General features: G+C 45.8%; 1 pseudogene; it reads right to left on the reverse strand.

Moving 5' to 3' along the window:
- LOC144374622 (single-minded homolog 1-like) overlaps positions 1–14002 on the reverse strand; it is a 38130-nt pseudogene extending 24128 nt beyond the window's left edge.
- Between the last annotated feature and the right edge of the window lie 1393 nt (positions 14003–15395).

Here is a 15395-nt window from a genome sequence, read left to right on the forward strand (position 1 = left end):
TTTCTAATAAGAATAGATTGAAAAGATGCTGCTGCAGCTTCCCAATGGGTTGCACCCACAGATGGCACCCAGAGCTTAGCTCCTCACCTGTGAAGTTGTCAGGACCAGGAGGGGTGCCCCACTAAGAGTTACAGCTTATGATTGGCTCTCTTGTCAGTCTCGGTTTTTGTTCACAACTTCAGTGATGTTTGCAGGTGGTGAAGCATAACAATGGAAGATATTTCGACTAGAAGCGCCCCTTTCACCAGTGCTAGGATGGGTGTAAGGTAGAGAAACAAGATGAGGCCCAGTGTGCCAGCTGGCCATCCCTGGGGCTCACACACCACCAGGGCCATTACCAGGATGAGGGTTTCCGTCAGTCGGTTTGCATGTGCTTAGGTTCCCACTCCCCACCACCCTGGGGAGCCACCAAGGTTGTTTGGGTGCAGAGCACAGTGTTCCTTACACAGGTGGTAAGCGCAGCGCAGATGGAAAGTGTCGCAGCCATGCACCTGGTGGCACAAGGTCTTCTCCATCAGGTCCTGAGATTCATACCCCATGAGCTCCGCCACCCTGTGGAGAGGATTTCGGGTGGGCTGGGTGCCCCAGTGCCCTCAACTCCCGACCAAACACAGTTCCAGACCTGGGTGCCCGCCCTCAGTTGCAGAACCTGGTTCGTTGCCTCATCTGCAGAATGGGTCATTCAGATCAAGGGGAATCTGTCCCTGACTAAGAAGGGTTGCATTACACTAGAAACAGCCATTTTTGGTCCTGCCCACCCACCCGGAGTCCAGAAAGATGAGCTTCATGTCCAGGCTGGCTCGAAACATGAACATGTTACTGTGCAGCTTGATCTCCGTGACAGCGCTAGGAGGCAGCGAGTGACCCACAGCCACCAGGCCCACATTCTGGTAACAGCCGTCAAAGGGGGACATGTCCAAGCTGTATTGGCCGATCTTCAGGGAGCCACTGCAGTGACTGACCTGTGGCAGAGTGGGAGGGCGAAGGACTCAGCCCCACTCAGGAAGAGCCCCAGAAAGATGAGGAGGGGGTTGAAACATGTGGAAACTACTCAGCCAGAAATATTGTCTGGGCCATGCCCTTCTGGGAAGGGGCCCAAAGTGAGAGGACTCTAAAGTATCTCAAGAGAGTGACTGCAGGTACAACTGAACTCACTTGGGAGCTTGTAAAAATGAAGATGCCTAGACCTCCACCAACCCTAACGGTCTTAGGATGTTCAATCGCATTCAACCTGAGAACCACAGCTTTGAGCTGAAGCTTTGATTCTTAACTTCTTTGGAGGTCCAAATCTGGCGCTCGGCTTAAACTCCTAGGAATCCACCAAGGGTTTCTCACCACTTCAGAGGTTTTCAGGATTCTTCAGACCCATCTCTGAGAGGCCCATGGCTGTGGAGTACTAGGCCAGTCAGACCCAGTCTTTAAGCTTCATTTCCAGTAGTTCATACAGTTCGGGGACCGATAGAGCATCTGGACCCGCTGCTCTTTGAAACAAAGGTACTACATATGGCTCACACAGGACTGTCCCTGATGTGAAAATGACCCTCAGACGCTGCAGATGCCTTGGGTCCCCGCCCCGTCCAAAACACCCAACCACTGCTGGGTGTCAATCTTTCACCTCAGCCACTTACCTTGTAGTCCCGCATGTGAGGCCAGCCTTCCGCTTGGCTAAGACACACTTCATCCTCAGGAAGAAGGAGCGCTCGATCTCGTGCTCTGAGAGAGAGAGAGAGAGAGAGGAGCAGAGGGAAGATCAGGACATGAGACATGCGACTGAGCGGCTCCAGCCACGACAAACTTGGGGAAAACCACAAACTGAGCGCCATGTGCTTAAGCATCGCAGACAAGTGTCTGCCTTACACTGTACAAAGTGACGGTGGTAGGGTGGGTGGGCGGTAGGCACTGCGGTCATCTCGTCGTGGTCAGAAGGGTGGATGTATTCAAAAATGCTGTTTCTGGTCAGCTCTATTTGTAAAGACAAGAGTATCATCACCTGTGCAGTAATAGAATGTCCCATGGAGAAGCTGAAAACTTGGTGTGTGGGGGGGTCTGTTGGGCCATGAAAACAGGAGCCAGCAATTGGCCCTGAGTTCTGATTTCATTTCTCCCCTTGCTACCTATTGCATCCTATGTACACCTCAGCTCCCTTATCTGTGAGATAATAACTAGTAGTCGTTATAGTAGTAGTAGTAGTAGTAGCAGCAGCTCTGGTAAAGAGTATCTTACCAGAAAAAAATAAGTATCTGGCTTATTGTAAAGCCTCAAAAAAGTAGCAATTGCCTGGGCTTTGGGTGGAAGCTAATGGATAAGGGAAGTCTAGGAATGAGAAGATCCAGACCTGTTTAATGAATCCCTCCATCAGCTGAGAAGTCTCTAGCCCAGAAATGCGGACATCAAAGGATTGGGGAAGCCCCACCCTCCTGCTTCCAACTCTGGCTGTAAACACTGCAGGATGGAAGTGTAGACCATTCACTACCTGAGAAAGACCCAGGTGAACTGAGGCTGTGTCTGATATGTACATGATCTTCCCATCTGGGGCCCCCACAAAGATGAAGCCGTCCAGGGTCTGGGAGGCAGAAATAGAGTGAATGGAGAGGTTTCTGGGCCATCTGTTGAAATGCAGGGGTGGGGAAAGGCAAAAGTTAGAAACATTCAGACACAAATGCAGAGAGATAGAAAAGAGAGAGACTGTTGGGAAACAGGACATAGAACCAGTCACAAGAGGCCCTCCTTTTTTTTTCATTCATTCCAATTTTGTAAGCATCTGAAGCATTTAACACACTAGAAGATATCCAGAGGAAGTTGTGGACAATGCTCATGTTGCATAGGCTCAGGATTTACCAAAGGGGACAAAGAAAACATGTTTGTAATAGACATGAACACAAATTCTGGAGATAAATCACAGAAGTAGATTAGGTTCTACTGAAAGAACCAGAGGTTTTCTGTGTCAGGCTTGAAGGGCTCTGTAGGGATGTTGTTAGATCATGAAAAGAATAATAGCAGTGTTTGGGAAAGATCCGATCCCTACTGCACTGGTCAACATGGACGAACCTAGAGTCTAAAATCTATAGAGACAATTAAGCTGGTCAATGGCACTAGAAAGTGTACAGGAAAGGGGGATTTAGGAGATGAGAGAAGGGGAGTCAAAGATGCCTTACAGGAGCTGATGTTTGAGCAGAACTTTGGAAAGGGAGGTTGGGCTAGAGAAGGGAAGAAGAGCATCCTAGGCAGAAGGGATAATGTGGCAAAGGCAGGGACTTTGCAGGAGGATGAATCTGATGTATTCTGAAGTGATGTGCTTGGTGTACTACAGGTGGAGCTGAAAAAATACACCCACAATGAATTTTTGAAATGTGGAATGTCAATTTGAGGAATCTGAAGTTGTTCTTATAGATATATAGGTTTCCAACAGAGGTTTTCTAAGCAGGAAAATAACATACTTAGATATATTATTTTAATCTTGGAAATGACCTACAGAAGGAAGAAAGGAATGGGGGTGAAGAGGTCGGAACAGATAGCTGCAGCGGAGATGGGTCAAGTCTGAAACTGAGTGATCACAAAAGAGATGAAGAAAGATGAGAATCTTTGCCTCTGAGCTGTAGCCCCAGCCCTGAGCCCCCTATTTTGTAGGATGAACAAGTTGAGGGAGGATAAAAAAATGGGCATCTAATTCTTAATGTCAAAATGTGGTGGGGCCTTTGTAGAGCCTAATGGGTAGAAGAGCTGACAGACTGCAGGGATGTTGGAGCAAATGGGGAAGGGAGTGAGCCACTGAAATAAGGAATGGAAGTCAATCCTACCAGAAGTTTGGGGTAAAAAAAGAAGAGATATTGGGTAAGAGCTAGGAGGGGTGAGGGATTGTCTAGGGGTTTCATTTTCTTGTTTATATTGCTAGAAGAGATTGGCTGGGATTATGGTAAAATGGGGGGACAGCTGAGAGACATCTGATGAAAGGTGTTGAAATGAAGGGAATTACAGCACCTTTTCTAGATAAATTCAAAAGTATGGAAGCCAGGCCAGCAAAAAAAGCTCATACCCTTTTTCCTTTGTTCAGTGCAACTAAAATCTCTTGTTTCTTGAGGGAAAAGAGTATGGGTACTAGTAGAACATGAAGGCTGTGGGACCCTGCGGAGAGATTATGTTCATTCGGGTCCTGGAGGAAGAATTGAGGGCTTCCCTTAAACTTCTTAGGTTCCAAGCTACCACTTCCAGTGGACTTGAATAATAATAAAGAGGGTGTGTGGTAGGGGACAAGTGTCAAACCTAAAAATGCCATCGGGAGTTTTATTATTTAAAATATTTGTTCTGTGACTTAGGCCGGCAACAGACAATTTTAAACCGTGTGCACTGCAAACAACAATGTAATCGGCACCTCACATGGGTTCAACTCATTACCTGGGGGTGTGTATGTGTGGAATCCAGAGCCTGGCCTGGCCTGGGGCCAGGGAGTCTGGGAACTATGAGGAAGAGATGAAATGAGTTGCAGACCCAGCTGGAACCCCAAAATGTAGGTTAAAGCACAGATGGGCACTTCTACCAGATTCCTGTTATTTCCTTGGGAAATCCTTTATTTCAGATGGTTCTGCGGCTCTATCTTGGCAGCTTGGCCCTGGGCTTCCAGTGCCAGTGGACGGAGAGATGACAAAAGATGCCCCCTGCCTTGGTCTCAGCACCCTGATGGAGCCTTGCTGGGCTGTTTTCCACACCCCAAGCCTTGGTTGCCACTTGCCTCCCTCTCAGCCTGGAGAGTCGCCCTCCGCCCATCCTCGCCTAGGTAAAAGCTTTAGTTCTAATTTGGAGATGCTGTTAGGCTGAGAGAGCCATGTCCAGAATGGATCTTTACATTTTACTTTTTAGTTAGTTAGTTTTTAAGAAAGCAGAGGCCCATCCAGGAAACCAGGACCTGGAAGGATGTGAGCCACTGGGAGACGTGTGTCCTACCTGGAGGATATGGGAGCCCAGTTCGTGGCCAACGTGGTCCAGGGGGCTGGTCCGACTTGAGTTGCCCCCTGCCTCACCAAGCCCTGGGAAGAAATAGAAACAAACTTTAGTATCAGAATCCCAGCCCGAGTGTCAATTGGGGACCAGTTTGCATTTTTTGTGATTTGTTACCCATTAATGCAAGAAGCCCCTGATAATATTTCCCGTCCCCTCCACCCAACCTGCACACTGGAAAAAGGTTATTCCAGAGAATAAATTTTGTCCCCTCCCTGGGTTCCGAACAGAGGCCAACCTCTGGCTCTGAGGAAACCAGGTGTCTCAGCTAGGAAGGCTCTCCTGGAGTGCTTTCCTGGCTGGACCTCAAGGGGCCTCTGTGCTAGAGAAGCCCCCAACATTACACGACAGCGATCACTTTTGCGTAGGTTCACTAGGTTGTTTAAGGAAAGGAGAGACAATCATTTATTGCCCAAAGTTTTCATCATCGTCCTTACCAAGAGGCAGAGGATGTCCCCCCACATAGTGAACCTCTGCCCGCAAAGTGGCCCCAAAAAACTGGCCAGGTTCATCTGGTCCCTGGCATCCTCTGTGATTGGCTGCGTGACTTTCTAGACATTCTCCTCTCCTGGATCTGACTTTAATCGCCTTCGAAAAAATCCTTGAGCTTGCGGTTGACTTTCAGTCTGACGCTTACCAGCATCCCTTCCTAATCCTTCATCTTCCTTTTCCTTGTGAGCCCCAGCATTTCACACCCTAGTCCTGTCCCCTCCACCTCCAAAAAGGGGCAGGGGGACTTTCCTGAAGTCGGTTACCCTGAGGTGCTAACAATTTCTTAGCAATATTTTCATTGCATTCTTGACATAGAAAGTAATTCCATTCTCTACTTGTCAGGTACCGTCTCCTATTAACAAGGACAGTCCATTCATCTCCTCTGTTACAAGGTTAAGATCTTTTGAGGCTTTGCCAGTTTTTATGGTGATGCCTAAAACAGCAAACCTTCAAGACTCTCATGGTTGATTTTTTAAAAATTAATAGTCTACTCTATTACCTGTGTACATAAAGAAATAAAAAGGCAGAAGAAACTTGGACAGAGCTATGTTGAATTTGTTATAGATAATATCTCTAACGGGGCTTGTGGAATGATATCATCTAGAGAGTGAAGTCCTTCCATTCTTACATCATTGTACAAGGTTTAACATGACATCTTTTTATTTTTTTAGATGACCTTCTTCATTAGGGGAACATTCTTAAAATGTACGATGACAAAAACACTCTAAATGTGGCGCTGGGAAGAATCTTTCACAATAAAGCAAGGAGTTAGGTTTTTTTCAAGGTGTTGGCCAGGAGCTGCTTCCTAAGCAAGCAATCAAAATCCTGGCAAAGAGTAACACTGAATGCCCCTTAAGCTCAAATAGGGTCTTTCTGGGCGTTTGAACATCTAACTAAATCTAAAGATTTCCCCACCGCTTGGTAAACACTGAGGTCCCTGCCTGCAAAGGGACTCCTGACAATCCCCCGTGCAGACTGACCCCTCCTGTCTTTTTAGCCCACCCCAACTTCCCTCCTCATAGTGACTCCACTGCCCTGGTTTCTTTCCTTCTCTGGACCATTCCAGGAGGTCCTTGTCACAGTCACCTGTAAACACCCCTTCGTGTTGTCTCCTTCCACTTTGCTCCTCATGATTAAACCAATCTATTCTCCTTGATATCTGGCACCACATTTTCTTTTCTTTTAAGTCTCTGTTCAGACATTGCTACCCAGAAGAAGAGTCAGAAAGAGCTGACTGTGGAGGCTAACAGGGTAAAGGAAAAGGACCCTGCAGAGAGTGCTGAACTACATGGTTTGCCAACATATTATCAACCACCATAAACTACTGGGAGGGTCATCTGGCATCCCATTTATTTCCCTGTTTCATGCTGATTGGTGGCTGCTAGGGTTGCTATGGATCCCCACCTAGCCTGACTGAGTCAGGGACACCTGGCACAGTAGATCTCTCCGGTTATTTGTAGATAAACAACTTAGCAAGGTGGGAATGTGCCTAGGAGAGCTCTGTGGGTTTTTCCAAGGACAAAGATGATGTCCCTTCCTTGGACAGGTTTTTCACTAAGTCTTCCTTGTGTGGGGAGACCGACTGAAGCCCCCAGAAGTGTTGGAAACCTGTGCATGGCCAACAAACGTCTTCAATGTGAAATTCTGTTGGTCTCCAGGAGCACCTACCCTACCAAATGATCTGAAGATCTCCCGGGCTGGGCTGTTAGGGGTGGGGGTGGGACACTGGTCTAGAACTTGCAGCCACCCTCCACTGTTTCTGGTATCGGGTAACGGCCTTATTATTATGTCCTATGAGGGAAAATAAGACCTTTTAAAGGTCAATAAACAGCCCATCAGGGACGGGTTAACAGAGACCTCCCTCCCCCTCACTTATCCACTCTCCACCCACCCCCACCACCTTTTTAAGGAACCTTTTTGCTTTCACAAAGCATTGCCTTCTCTTTTGGTTTCCCTTGGAAATCTCCGTCACTCGGTTGAGTCTGGCTTAAGGTTTTATAAGGAACAGGCTACCCTCACCTGTCCGTCTTCCCTGACATAATACCAGGATGAACTCGCCCTTTGGGGTACAGAGGACACTCCCCCAAGCCTGCATCAAGGGTCCTCCTTTCCAAAAGTCTCCAAGTGGGCCAGAGACCCCTCTCCATGGACCCCCTCCCTCTTGCGTTCAGTGTCGTGCTCTGGCACCCAATTTCAGTTGCGAGGGGGGAAGCTGAGATTTCCTTTCTGCACTTGACCTACTGCAGAAAATTTGCAAATCCTTTTGATTGTATGTTTAAAATGAGGAGGAAACCAGCTCCCTTGGCGGTGGGATTATAGTGGGAACAAGATCTAAAGATTCTCTTGTAATTCGGTGAGGCCGAGGGAACAGGGTTTTGCAAAGGAGAAAAGGAGCTCTGTGAGGGAGGCGATCACTAAATCATTTTTTTAGACAAAAAGATTTTCCCCAGCTAAAGTGGCTGAAGACAAAAAAAAAAAAACATTATCTATTTTGGAAGATTTCCAAGATATGCCACATTAACCTTAGAAGACAAATTTTGCTTCTCCCAGGCCCCCCTCTTTCCTTCAAGTCTGGTTTATCATATTTACATAAGTAGCATTAGAAGGGATGTATCTATTATGGATCTAAAGGGCTAGCTCACATTTCACGTGAAAACCCCTGTAAGTTTCAAGGTTGCTTTACCCTTGGTTCAAGGTGCCATTTCCATTTAAATACCCCCTGACCCAAGGATTACCTCGATGGACTGACTGCATGGGTTTTGAAATTTTCTGAAAATGAGATTTTGATTTATAAAACAAGAAACCAATTAGTAACCAAATGAGGCTAAGTAGGTCCACTAAAATTGACCTAATCCCACAGGCACCATTTAGGCCCATTCTTGCCGAATGAATAATCTGCCTCAGTCTATCTGTGCCCAAAGCATCATCCAGCTGTGTTATTGCAAGCAGCAAAAATAAATGGATTGAAGTTTTCCTTCCAAATGAATTTCATACCCTTGACAAAATACAGATTACAGACCCTGCATCATTGCTGCGTTCACTCTGACAGGAAGAGGTGGAAGGAAAGAGCGTGTTCTTTCTTGTATTCTGTACACCCTCTACTGCCTCAGAAATGCATGCTCCCTGTAGTTGTTCCCGGGACCACTATCTACTCGATGGATCAAGGTATGCCTTTCAGGCAAGAAGGGGATAAATGCATAAACTAGAGAAGCTGTCCCTCCTTTGGACGACCACCTAGAGACTGGGGCTGGGAAGACCCTGGAAGGCACAACTCCTAATGTTTAGTCCGAAGTCATTTGTCCAAGCTACCTGGGGTCAACTGCGACCAAGGGTGAGGGGGAGAAGGCTGGACCAGGAAGGAAATCCCAAAGCCTATGTATCCTGCAGAGCCTGGGCATCATCACTGAACACAAATGCTAGAATTCCTCCGCCACCTTGATACCACGCCACCTTGGTGTTGGGGTTTCCTGCGCCTCTGCAGCTGGACTCTCTGGGGAAGAGAGATGGAGATGGACACTTCCCATTGAGACAGACTCCTGGATCAGTCCTTGGGCAAAAGGTCGACTGGGGAATGGACATGCACCCTCTCCCTCCTCTGGTGCAGGGGCACTTCTAAGCCACCCGGCCTGTGTGACAGTGCTCCCTAGGGCATCGATGACCCTGCCCTGCCAGGCCTTGTCCTGCACCAGCTCCCCGGGGCCCCACAATGTATGACTCTCCTCTGTCTGCAATGCGTGTGCCCTGCCTTCCTTTGCCTGCCGCTCAGGGGCCAGAGACGCTCTGTGGCTGTGCCTGAGAAGCCACTAATGTTACTGCAAATGTGGGAATGGGGTGACTGGGCCACTGCAGAGAGAATGGGACTCACTGTGCCAACTTAATTGGCCTTGGACCTTCAGACCTTGATACAGGTGAAATGAACTTGAGACTGTGATATGGTAGCTGTCCCTAGCCTAGGCTGAGCCACAAAGGCACAGTAGTCGCCCACTGTGTGGGGAGACCTGAGGAGGAAAATTTGTTTCATTGTGGACATTCTTTTAGCATCCTCAGAATAGCAGGACCATTCCTAAATAATTGGGATTCCTCTTCCTAGCATAAAATTTAAATTTTTGTGGATCAAAGACTGGCAATGAATAACCCACTAAAATCATTAATATTATAAGAGTCTGAAACTTTTTTAAAAAACAAAAATTCCTGGATCTATAGAGAAATGCAGCATCAATCCGTGGCTTTGTATTCTGTGTCACCATTTGTCAGGAAAAGTTTCAAGCTACTGGGATTCCCTAGAACTGAAAAACAACTCTTGTAGAAATCAGGTTTTTTACTCTGTAAGCTTAGTATTGTTTTAGCTTCAAGTACATGATCATACCTTATTTGAAATCATCACCATAGCTTTTTATACCTGTCTTTTTTATATTTTTTCAGGTTATTATTTTTTGGTAGTTATCTGTCTCCTTAAGAAAAAAAGTGTTCCTCCCACCCCAGTGGCTAGACCTACAATTTCTAGCAAATAAATCTGCCTTGCAAATAATCTGCACAAAATTTAGTTCTTCACTCCACATTTTAAATCAACATCAAAACTAGAATCAAACGGAGAAAATCAGTGTAGAGCATAAACTGTGCTTAAAGGCTTTTAAATGAGAAAAACTTCTGTAAGAAAATAAACATGGAAACTTAATGGTCAATCATTTCCTTGAGCAGAAAGAAAAACAGTCTTGAATCACCGATGCACGTGGGAAATGGGCACCGCTTTCTTTTCTTAAGTTCTCTGCTTCAAAAAATATAATACAATTAGGGATTTCAATCTAGAGATGAATATTATAGAAAGGGTCTGTGGAGGTTTGCTTATTCATACTCTCTTTCCTGAACACTCACTCATTTCAATTGTGATTATTTTTATTTTCTAAAGAGGTTTTGACAATGAAATGGCAGATATTACCAAGACGGAACAGCTATAGACTTGAAAACATATTTGATTCCTTCAAAGTTCATTCCACATGCCACTAGGCCCAGTAAAATTGCATTATAGATGGATAATTAATATGTATTTCTTTTTAGTTGAATTTGTCCTATTTAGCACACAAACAAGGTCAAGACATCTCTTTTTTATCCTGTCTTTCCAGCTTTGATAGCACGTAAGATTTATATATTTCTACATGCCTCAATCTTTCCTTTTCTAGACTATTTAGAAAAGACTATTATCAGTCAGAAGATATGTGCTTTTAATGATGTCACAATAATGTTATCAGAATTTCTTTTTTACTTTACTTTTTTTTACTATTAAATCTCAAATTCAACATAGAAATCTAATGTTTTATTCTTAATTATTTGGAATATCCATATCCCATCCTCTTTTCTCTATCATTCCCCCTTTATTAGTTTATTATTCTCTACTCAGGTAAAATAAGTTTAAAAGCTGAAACAGGCCACCAAATAAAAGCTAATAGACTCTTGAGTGAAAAACCACACTTAGCAAGGAAGATTGGAAAGGAAATGATCTATATTTTAATTATTTTTCTCCTTTAAAAATAAGTATGGGGAATTTTATTTGTTCATTTAATTTATAGCTTTTTGCATTGTACGGTAATATAGTTGAATTTGATATGAAAAAAAAAAATTTACAATCTCATTATGCCTATAGCTATGTCACCAGATTTATAATTATTTGAGAGTGTCTTACAAGAATCTTTGTGTAATGGAATATTTACCATAATAATCCCCGACGTTTGCTCTTCAGTCCTATTGCATCCGAGATGACTCTGAGTACCTTTATGCAAAACATGAATCCCAGGTAACTCTTTCCGACCACCCACTGTGAAGACAACAGCATCAGAGCCTAAGAGATCTGTGGCTCCGCCATCACACCCTTGCCCCGATTCCGAGAAACTGCTGTGAAGGGGCCTCGGCGCCCTCGGCTTTCCTAGCAAGGATCAGTCATTTTTGTTTGTTTTTTAAGATACAAAGAAAGGAGCAGCGGGACTGAGCACCCTGCAAATAACGCTCGCCTTCCCTCACCCATGTCAGCCACGTTCTCCAGCCTACTGGGAACCTGCCCAAAAAACTAAATACATATTTTGGAAGACCCTCAGAAGATCTTCAGCCTTGGGTCTCTGCACTGGCGCCCAGGCCAGGCACACGTCCCAGGAAAGTAAGTTTCAGCCAATCAGAATCCTCCACAGCTCTGCGGACAATGCCTTTCAGGCCCGACCTTGGCAGATCTGGAGCTGGGTCTCTGTAACGTGGGTCTCAAGTATGAGGGTTTCTCAACAAGTGGCACTGACTCATCAAGCCCCTCGGGGCTCCAGAAGGGAAGAGACCCAGCAGGGGAGGTAACCCTGGGGGTACTCAGCGCCAGGTTAACAGGTGGCACACTCACCGGCAGCCGCTTAGTAGGCGCCGGGGGAGGGAAGCTTCCCAGCCTAGCACCCCCAGCCTCAGAGCTGGGACGACGCTGGGCCGGCCTAGGGTGTCTTCTGCTTTACCTACTTTCAGTCCTGGAGGGCTGCAAAGGGTGCGAAGACGCCCACCTCTTAATTGTACTCATGTCTATGGTCCAACTGAACAACTATGCCGGCCTCTCCGATTCCCGCTAGCAGAGAGGTGCAGAGCATTCCCTGGCTCCTGTCCCTTGATCATTAATTGGGGGAGGGGTACGTGACGGAACTAGGAGGATGCCGGCTTTGGGACGAAAGAGGTGGTTTAAGAATCCTCCTCCTCGGTTGTTGCCAGTATTATTCCTAATTGGAAGCCCAAAGCGCCCCTCAGTAACTTCTTTACAGCTCAAGGCGCTTAGCTTCCACTTCACTCCCGAGCTCCCTTTCTCCCACCCTTTCTCAATGCCACTCACCAGTCTTCCCACCTCCTATTGGCCGGATGCGCCTGAGGGCAGCGTTCATTGGCTAATGGAGCTGAGTGATGACAGGACGCCCCCACTGCCCCCAAGTGCCCCCGTCTGGGCTCCCAGTCCTACCACCCGCGGGGCCACCGCAAACCTAATGAGACCAGGGTGCAGGGGTCCAGTTGCCAAGCAGCCACCGTCTTTCCGGGCCTCTGGGGCCTGCTGGGTGTTGTGCACGCCCCGTGCTATCCCTGCTCCCCTGGTTGGGTGTCTGAGCACTCAGCTTGACGCACCAGCGTAATGGTGCTGAGAGCACTTAGAGGTTGTGTGCTGCAACCCCCAGGGTGCAGAGGGCGGGCTTGGAGTCTGGGGCTGCCGGCAGGCAATACCGTTGCTTCCCGGAATGAGCAGTCTGCCCAAACGCTATTTTCTCTCCCATTTCTCTGAAACCAGAAGGACACCGAATTCATCACCAGAGGAAATAAATACAATGCCTGTCTTTACTCCCAAAGAAGAGCGTCTTTTTTGAAAGGCGTCGGTCGGATTTGTGGCTCATTTGCTCACTGTGGAAATCTCTGTTGGGGGAGTTTCTTCCTATGGCAAGCAGCAAATGGACACTAGGAGAAAAGAGGCTATATTTCAGGTCCAAATAGAAGTGATTGACAGATATCTCACAACAACCCATTATCTTAAATATCAGCCGACTCTTTAGTTGGGTTTTGTTTCAAAAAATAAAAGCCCAACGTGAATATTCTTTACAGAAAGGATACAGTCTGCAAAATTGAACTTAAAATGTCTACAATTCCCCACTAGGAGCTTTTTAAACGAACACTCCCAAGTGTTGTTGCTGACAAATGATGGTTTAGAGATCCTCTAATTTGGATTGCCCTTTCTTTCTGTCATCTGAGAAAAGACAACAGATAGCAAGTCCCAGAATTGGTTTCCTAATTTGAGAATATCTTGAAAATGCAGAATAAATTTCCTATAGGAAGCCAAGAGACTGGGTCAATTCAGGATGTATTTGTATGAATATACCTCCTCACTTGCAGAACCATAGACATATAGAGGAATTATTATCTGATTTAGTTAGATGTAAGTAGATCTATCCATATCTAACAAAAATGCAGAATCTAGCAGTGTTCCTGCTTTCTACTGGATACAATTCAAACAAGTGGAATAAAAAAGAAAGTCATGTTTGGATTAGTAGTACTTTCAATTGAGCCCAGTATCTGATGTGTTGACAAAAGCACTGTTGGGCTGCTTCCCAACCAGACACATCAGAGGGACTGAACAGAAAGTATTAACAGGGCAGTAGAGGGAGCTAGGAAAAGGAAAAGCAACCTTGAGTTTATCGAGGACTGAATCAAGTAGGTAGGCTAAAATTCCCTTTGTATAGAATACAAATGTAGTAAATATGGGTGCATCTTCCTCATTGGGGTAGGCTCATTTTCTGGCAAGTTCCTACCCCCTTTGCTTTGAAATTCCTTCCAGTAAAGTCACTTACCTTGTGTGAACACCCCTCTCATTTTGAGATAGCTGGTCATGAGTGAGTCTGATTATGGAAGCTTTGTCCAGCTGAGAGGTGATAGCTGAGGGCAAAGGCAGTAATTCAGCAAGTTCATAAAACTCACTGTTTTCCTTCTCCCTCCTAGTCTGGGCAGCATTTTTGGACTTCTCTTTCATTGTGTCTCGTTCCCCCCTTCTTCTTACAACGTGAGCTCCACAGATTCATCCAAAACCAAAAATCAATTTTCAATTAGATATCATACTTGGCAAAAACATAAGACATACTTTAAATGAAGAGGCTGAAGTCTGCACCAGGGAATGCAGTGCTGGTAGTAAAAGGACAGCACAGAGAACAGAAAATATCTTCTTTGAAAAAGTGTACAATAGGAAAGTTGCTGATCCACGGCAATTTGGGCAATCCTGAGGTTTCTAGTCTCATATGCTGTCAGGGCAACCGAGGAACCAACCTTTTCTTGTATTCAGTGCTGTGAACCCCATTCCTTGGACAATCTTTATCCTCCCATTTATGGCGCTGATTGCTGCTGAAAAAAAAAATACTCTAGAGAGGGGTGTGTGCCATTCTACTGATGTTCAGAACACCTTTAAGAGTGTTTGTTTAAAAATACAGACATCTGCTATCTCCTTGCTGCTCAATGGCATAAGCTCTAAGTTGATGTCAGCTTTCTGGTGTTATTTTCACATCTGGGCAACACCTGGCAAGAAGGGGTCAAAGGTTGGGATAGTCAGAAAAGGGGGAAAGAACCAAACAGATTTTGTGGGTGTTTCAAAACTGGAACCAGCTAGTGGGCTGTAATCTAGAAGGAGGAGTCATTTCTCCAGTGGGTGTAGCCACTTGGAGACCTACTCTGGGCAGTACGCATCACCAAATGGTGTACAGTAGCAAGAGATGGTTAGGAAGATTGAGATGTTATGTGGTCTGGTCGCTTTTACACAAAATTCCAGAAAGATCAGATAAGGTCAAGTCAGCTACTACAGTAGCGGTAGCAGTTGGAACCAGTGGGAGATATTCGGAGGGCGTGAAAGAACCTTTCCTAGCTCTCCTCTTTCTGCCAGTGTGGACAGATATCAGGATAAGATGGAGCCACCGGGCTAAGCAAAGCCACTTTAGGGTTAAGAAGCAGTTTTCTATTGTTCTAGACAGGATTCCAGTGAAGTCTGCGGCTGCTCTAAACCCTATCTCTTTTGCAAATAGCGTGCAGGTGTGGAAGTGCTTTTCTGGAGTCTGAAACCTGTACTCTGTAGGGACTCTGGTGGGCGGGGGCGTGTGGAGAGCCTGCATTTCCCCCCTTTTCATGCAGGGTGAGTTTTAAACGGAAGAAATGTAGTATTTTTTCCTCAGAAGCAAAAGGGGAAAAATCAGTTTTGAAGTTTTTACACCAAAGGCGGATGTTGTGGGCTGCCTAGCGGGTTACTCCAAGGCCCCAAGGTATTTCTTTTGTTGATGAACCCAGTAAAGGTCATTTAATAAACAAAGTGAACATAGGGCCCTGAGGTAACAGCCCCTCACTAAATCCTTGGCATACAACTGTGTGAGCCGTGTTTACCCAGA

The sequence above is a fragment of the Ictidomys tridecemlineatus genome, unplaced genomic scaffold, assembly GCF_052094955.1.
Source record: "Ictidomys tridecemlineatus isolate mIctTri1 unplaced genomic scaffold, mIctTri1.hap1 Scaffold_78, whole genome shotgun sequence".
NCBI classification, from domain to species: Eukaryota; Metazoa; Chordata; class Mammalia; order Rodentia; family Sciuridae; genus Ictidomys; species Ictidomys tridecemlineatus.